The following is a 7,917-nucleotide window of genomic DNA, read 5'->3' on the forward strand; positions in this document are numbered from 1 at the left end:
AGTTTTAATATTTTTGCGATTCCTTAGTCGGGCCATGGTAGAAATGGATCACTTTGTGAGCATGGGATTCTTTGCAGCAGACTAAGGAGACAAAGGAGAACAAAAGTACTCAGTTACAAGTGCCCAAGTTAAGTTTCATGAGCTAATAATACCAGTGATTATCATAGTACATGTTACCGAGGACTGGTGGCTAGTAATTGTGGTCTCAGGTGCTGGCAGACTGTGACTTGTGATTTTGTAAAGCACAAAGGGTCAGATTTAGCAAGGTTTTGCATTGCTTTTGCACCATGCAAGGGGGCGCAAGTGTGACACAAAATCTAAGTGAGATTTATCAAGCCACGAAAAGGCCACCTTGCGTGACTCTTCATGGCTTGATAAATATAAAGTAAAGTGAGGCAGCACAAATTGCTGCATTGAATTATTCTGTGGAAAGGAGTCGTTCCATAGGTGGAGCCTGGGTGTCCCCATGCATCCACACATGGTTTTTGGCAGATTCCCAGATTTACCATTAGTGGTAGAGCTGGGAATGCGTCAAAATGCTATGCCTCCCCAGGTGATGTGCAACGAGCAGAAATATCTTTATTTTTCCTCGTTTTTTTCTCTTTCTACATGTGCTGCATTCTGCAAGCCATGGAGAAAGAGGGAAATGCCTCTCAGGATTGATTTGTGCAGTAAGGTATTACTTCCTGCACAAAAAACAGTCTTGCCTACAGCACAGTTTTGTAGAACAACCTATTATTAGAAAACACAGGACCCAATTGACAAAGCAATATAGGTTTAATCACAGCGGTCGGATGACCAGTCAGCTCCGTCGAGGTCAACGTCTCACCCCAATGAACTGCTCACAAGCAGCTCTATTTATGCCGAAAAATCCAAAGAAAGAAAAACTACAGAAAGGTAATTGTTCCATTCGTGACATAAGTAATTTCCGCACAGTATATATGAATAAACAAAAGTAGATATTGCAATTCTCAGAAACAAGATAGCGATTCTCAGAAACAAAATGCATAATTTCCCCTCTTTGGGGTGTGGTTACCATACAGTGAAGCGAATAAATGTGGGCCTAGCAGTGCATGGTCATTGTGAGATGAAACTTGATTGGTCCTAGCTATCTGACCTTTAGCATGGATGGCTGAGTCCAGAATGAGTGGTTTGAAGTAAGTATGCCTCCAGCCAGGTGTGCACGAAGAGTGTTCACTCTTTGGGTGCGGATGCACAGAGGTGTGAAAAACCTCAGGGGCTTTAGATTGAGAGTGAGCTCTTGCGCGGTTGGGGCTTTCCAGCTAATTCCCCTAGCAGATGTGCAATGTGGTTATCAGTTGCTGTGCAAGGGCCTGTTCTGACATAATCGCAGATTCTTCTTGTTCAACTCCTCAAAAATAGGTCACTGGTGTAGTCTATCTATTCCTGTCTCAGCGTGCCCTTTTAGCATGCACCCATGTCTTCGCTGAGACTTGGAACTGCCTGAATAGGTTTAATGCTATTGCTAACTACAAAGGCCCTAAAGGGGGTTGGGCCCTATGTCACAAAGGGTCTCAAAGCATGGTTATTTACTCTGTCCACCATCATTCCCCCCCAACTATCTCCCTTGACTGCTCATCCACTTCTGCTACAGTGTGGTAGAAATTTCTTTGGGTCCCTCGCTGTCTACCTACTCTCCTAACAGTAAACATACCTTCCACCTTTGTACTTTCTTTCTTACAACTTCTCAGTAGTAATTGAAAAACACATTGTCAATAGCTACACCAGAATGGGCAACAAGCCTTTGAACAACCCTGACTTCCAGGACGGCAACCAATCAAACCAACCCTTGAACCATGCATCTGGGGCACCCCCTTTGCTGAACATTAGCTTCTGCAAGTTGTGCAGTGCCTGTATGGCATCTGTCAATGTCCCATTATTAGTCTAATCTTGGCACACACATCCCCCTCCATGGCCGTCATGAGGTCAAGTACATATCAGTGCTCTGTGATTACCAATCATATGGCATGCAGTTCTTCCTTTATGGCATTCAATCCATCTTCAGTGACATTGATTGTTTTCATCAGTCCCCGTCTGACTATTTGCAGCTATCAAGCAGTTGCTTTGGCCTCAACAAATGGTAGGCTGTTTCCAAAGATCAGCTGGGCATCGCTATTGAACCTAAATTCTTGCAGAACATTTTCTCAGACTGAATTACCAAAATATTCCGCAGCTCTTTTCTTCTGATGATGATGAAGCAGGGTATTTGAACAGCTCAAGGGATGGTCATGTGATTGTGAAATGTCCACTCATGGTATCACCAGGGAGGAGGGCTGCATGTGGAGCTGGGGTCTGCACTAGCAATAGTTGCCCATCAGGCTGGAGGTGCCCCCCTGCGTATCGGCGTTGTATATGGTTGTCTTGCGATTGAGGTTACTGCCAACTTTTATTGTCCCATTTCCTCTGAAACAAAGAGATAATTGTATTAATTTAATTTCTATTCTAGGGTGTGTGGAAGTTCCTGTCCATTTATATGTCTGTATGTTCCTATCAAATATTTGTTGACATTGTCCTATTATCTTGTCAAATCTGAGAGGACTGTCTGACTCGGTATTATTCCATAATGATATTGCTCTACAAATGAACTTGGCCCCGTATGCCATTTGTCATAGGCAAATACTGATCCTGTGATGCTGGGACCTGGTCTGCCTGCGCAATCAGGGGATCGGGGCTCAGCCTTGTAGTTACTACATTGAGATGGCAGGTGAGACCTCCCTAAGATGCCCTGGTCTAGTATCTATTTTTCCCACCATGACCAATCCCTCTTATGACCTGCCTTCTTCAGTCTTTATATCTCATCTGTTATCTCTCGACTTTCTGTCAGGATCTGTAGTAGTTTAGGGGTCGTATCAAATCTAGTTGTGTTAACATGTGTCGTAATAGGGCTAATGTGTGTTGGTTACAGCTGTGCTTTTATTGTCATAAGGAGAGGTGCTAGAGACAGTGTGTAACATTTGGGGATACTTCTTTAGGGAAATTCAATTTTTTTACTGTGGAGGCATGAGGAATGAGGGAGCATACGTAACAGCTGGTGTTGGATTGGATTTGCCTCTACTGTGCATGAGCTGGTACCACATATTCTCAAACAAAGCAATGTGAAGGGCTGATGGGCAGTGCCATTATCAGTGTTTCTGCATGTTCCTGTAATAGTTGCTGAAGGAAAAAAGAAATAGAAATACATAAGGACTAAAAGCATTAGTATGAGTACACAGAGGAGGAAAAACAAAAATGAAATATGTATAGTCCCTTATTGGAGTTGCAGAGTTTTTTTTTACTCTGAATGCTACACCTATTCTCCCCCCTTCTTTTTCCTACCCTGTGTCCGAAGAAGTTGATGGCACAGCTGGGTCCAGGTGGATGTCCGAGAGATATTGCATGGTTTTTGGCCTTGGACCTTCACAGTTGCAGCTCTGATGTCTGTCACAGGGAGGGGTCGGTGGAATTTGGAGTCTTTCCACTATGAACAAAGTTCTTTATGTAGACTGGAGTTCCCACCAGCACAGCCTTCTGTTGGTTGCCTGGTGGAGTTGCAGTTGTGCGCTTGTCTGATGCACATGTGAACTGTTTAGAGAAGAACCTTGCAGAACTAGGAGCATTGCTCAAATGAAACAAAGTTATTGGGAGGCAGTACAGCCATTTCTTGTAGAGTATTGCATACAGCTTGCTTCTTTTATTTTTCAGGAGGCAGTTAAGGCATATACCAATCCAGTGCTTTGGGAGTGATAGACAGAAGAAAGTTTATGTGTGATGCCAAACATAGTAGTGAGGTTGGAAAAAAAGATTCTATTAACGGAAGTATGTGCCATTGTCAGATCTGATGCCCTCAGGCAGACCATAAAATTAGCAGCAGACTTGGCATCACAACGGACACAAGGTCCAGCTTTGGTACATCTGGAAAATGGGCAGACAACCTTGAGGTAACAATAATTAATAAATCTTTCAATCATGTTGATGAAGTTGAGATGTAGGGCTTTGAGGAGCCTCAGTGGTTTTGGAGTAGTGGAGGATATTACCTTCAAGGTGAGCTTGACGACTACTGCTGCAAAATTGTGCAGTTCTAGATGTACATTGTTAGCAACTCATGTAAGCTGGGAACAAACCAATCTTGTTGTATGATCTCAGACATGTTGTCCCTTAATGTATGTGGGGGAAGGTGTAATTCAGTGGTCCTCAACCTTTGGACTTCTGAGGACCCCCACTTTATCATTACTATAACCTTAGGACTCCCATTGAATAATTATTGGAGTCTTGGGAAATTCTACTGAGTCACTATTAGAAGCTGGGGACCCCGGCATAATCATGGTCGATGATTTGAACCACAAAGCAATATACAAAAAATACAGAAACAAGCATTCCTCAACCACATACATAAATGTTGACATTTTATTTAATTTGTAAACAAATATAAATAAAAAAAAATTGCAATTTTAATTTTAATATGAAGATTGAAGTTTTTCTAAATTCATCTTAAGTCACACATCGCCCATACTATATTCATTTTGATGCACCTGCACGGCTCCCACAAATCAATCTGAGGATACTAATTTAATATTTAGCCTCCTATTTCAAATTACTTGACATTAGCAGTACATTCTAAACTTTTTAATTGTACACATAGCCACTTTAGTTATGTACACTTTATTATTCTGTTAATATTATTTAATTTTCTTAGCAGTCGTAGACCGCCTGAGGAGGCTTCGTGGACCCCAGGGGTCCCTGGACCACAAGTTGGGAACCAGTGGTGTAGTTGGTTAAGGGCAATGAGGAGGAGGCACTGGGGCATAATGGCCTTGCGTGTGGACACTTGCCTATAAATGAGGTCTGGGGCTGTCTGAGAGCAGCCCCTGGACTCCCACAGGTACTTCTCATGTTCAGGGGCACTTTCCTTTAATTTGCAGAAGTGAAAATGTACAGCTTCTGTGTAAGGTGTAGAATGATCTGGATAAGACACTGGTTGTTGTGTATCTGTGGCAAGTAGTATAGGGACATGGTGGGCACTGATGGAAGGGAAAGGTGATGAAAGTAATGCTTCATTTTTAGTGGCCCAGTCTGTAGGGCATTTTCCTGGATGTGAAGTCCTGTTGTTTGTGTGTGCAGCACATTTGACGACTGCAACCTCTTGTGGTAGGGCTAAAGCTTCTATTAAGGCTTCCAGAAGGTTGTGCTGCATAAAGGGACTGCCATCTGTTTTAAGAAACCCCCTCCTACTCCACCTCATGATACTTGAATGTACTGGGGTTGTGACATAATCTGACTATGAGAATACTGTAATTCTCTCTCCCGTTCCATGTCACTGTACTTGATATACTAAGATGTACCCCAAAGACTCCCATAAATAATGAAAACAACATAAAACGGAACACAGACAGACATATACAGAAAAACACATCTCTACGTTCATGTTCTGAAACCTAGGAAAAACATGGAAGGACCAACCAATTATTTTAACCCTCAATAATGTTTGTAGGTACACCTCCCTGTGTCCAGGGTGTATGGAAAAATCATACAAACTTGAAATTTAAGAGAATCCAAATATTTATTAGGTATCAACATTAAGGGCCTTATTACGACCTTGGAGGATGGGATACCTTGTCACAAACGTGATGGATATCCCACCCACTGTTTTACAAGTTCCACAGGCTATAATGAAACTTGTAATATGGCAGATGGGACACTCCGTCACAAGTGGATATCCCGCCCGCTGTTTTACAAGTTCTATAGAATATAATGGAACTTGTAATACGGCAGACGGGATATCCGTCACGTTTGAGACAGAGTATCCCGAACGCCAAGGTCGTAATCATGCCTTCAGTTTGTACATTTTTGTGCATTCTCCACTGCCAGGAACAAATTCTAAACCCACTGGGCTGCCCTGTCCACTGTGCACAGCACAAGTCAATTTGTCCTGCTACAGGATACTGCAGCAATCTGTGGACTTGCACTTGGAGCAGAGCCCAGGGTTTGTGGTGAGCCTTAAAAGGGAAGTTAAGCTCTGCTGACAAAGCCTAATATGAAAGCGTATGCATTGTTTAATTCTGTTAATATCACAATTATTTTCACAATGTGTGAATTGTGGCTATCACACTTTTCACATTAGTGGGACATTTTATACCATTGATCTTTTGAAAGGATAACAGTAGAAACAAGAGGTAGAGGTGTTACCTCTCATGTTCTTTATATTTGCTGTAAGGATAGAGGGGCTGGTGCGCTGCAGGCATTGTTAGTGTTGGGTACCATGTTCCCTTTTGCTACAAGTATGGTGTTGCACATTTACTCCTTCCTCATATTGCGAGCACTGCAAAAGCAGCTGAAGCTTGGAACAAATTCTTTTAGGTATCTCTTAACATGAATGTAAATGCATTATGACCCCCTTGGCCCAACTACCCTCATGTTCTTGAAATGGAGAATATAGCTCTTTCTCCATCAAGAACTAAGGTGAGGAGAAGCCTTCAGGTCTGTTGTTTCACTCTTTGGGGGTCATTCTAACCCTGGCGGTCGACGACCGCCAGGGCTAAAATGACGGGAGCACCGCCAACAGGCTGGCGGTGCTCCCATGGGCATTCTGACCGCGGCGGTACAGCCGCGGTCAGAAACGGGAAACCGGCGATGTCCCGCCGGTTTCCCGCTGCCCTAGGGAATGGTCCACGGCGGCGCTGCTTGCAGCGCCGCCATGGGGATTCCGACCCCCTTACCGCCATCCTGTTCCTGGCGGTTTTCACCTCCAGGAACAGGATGGCGGTAACAGGTGTCGTGGGGCCCCTGGGGGCCCCTGCAGTGCCCATGCCAATGGCATGGGCACTGCAGGGGCCCCCTAACAGGGCCCCACTAAGATTTTCAGTGTCTGCATAGCAGACACTGAAAATCGTGCACCTTTCCACTCCGCCGGCTCCATTCGGAGCCGGCATCCTCGTGGAAGGGGGTTTCCCGCTGGGTGGGCGGGCGGCCTTCTGGCGGTCGCCCGCCCGCCCAGCGGGAAACTCAGAGTTACCGCGGCGGTCTTTTGACCGCGCAGCGGTATTCTGGCGGTTCCAGCTTGGCGGGCGGCTCCCGCCGCCCGCCAAGTTCAGAATGACCCCCTTTATTTCTTTCGATACCAAGGTGCCAGGGGGTATAATTATTTTATTTTATTTTTTAATAAAGAGATTTTTATTGGTTTTGCAGAAAGTAGTCATATAATGATACATGTACATATAACATGAAAACAACTGATGCTCGAGTACAGTCAGCCCCCGGTCCCAGTCAGAACTCTGTATGTGATATCCGTGTGTCAATATGGTAGTTGAGGACATGGTCTCAGTCACTTGAGGAAGGATACAGGAGTTAGAGGGAAAGGGAGGGGAGGGGATCCTCTCCTCTTCTCTTTTGGTGGCGGCACCCCTCTTCCAATCGTGCTATACTTTACAAGCTACGTGCTTATCGTGGTCTCCCACTTCCCCCACACCCTGTCGTACTTGGATGGGCACCCCCTGGCTTCATACAGCAATCTCTCACGCTGTGCACACCAGTCCACCCCTCGTCTCCATTTACTCAGTGCCGGAGCTGTTCGGCCTTCCAATCCACCATGATGTCTCTCTTCGCCACCAGACACGCCACTCCAAGGAAAATCCGGACCGCCCTCCTCAACCCCACATCTCCCATGACCCCCAATATAAGTGGCCACCTCTACGTCTTCTTGCAGGACCCTAGAGACCACTCTCATGGCCGCCTTCCAATAAGTCACAATAACTGGGCATGTCCATATCATATGGAAGAAGTCCGCCTCTGGGTTGGAACACCGGGGACAGTCGGCTGTGGGTCGGAGGCCTGCTTTGTGTAGTTTTGCGGGTGTGAGATATGCCGTGTGTAGATAGACGGCCTGAAGTAATTGAAATCGAGTAGCCATCGTTAGGGTCCGGG

This window comes from Pleurodeles waltl, chromosome 4_2 (assembly GCF_031143425.1).
Source record: "Pleurodeles waltl isolate 20211129_DDA chromosome 4_2, aPleWal1.hap1.20221129, whole genome shotgun sequence".
Taxonomy (NCBI): domain Eukaryota; kingdom Metazoa; phylum Chordata; class Amphibia; order Caudata; family Salamandridae; genus Pleurodeles; species Pleurodeles waltl.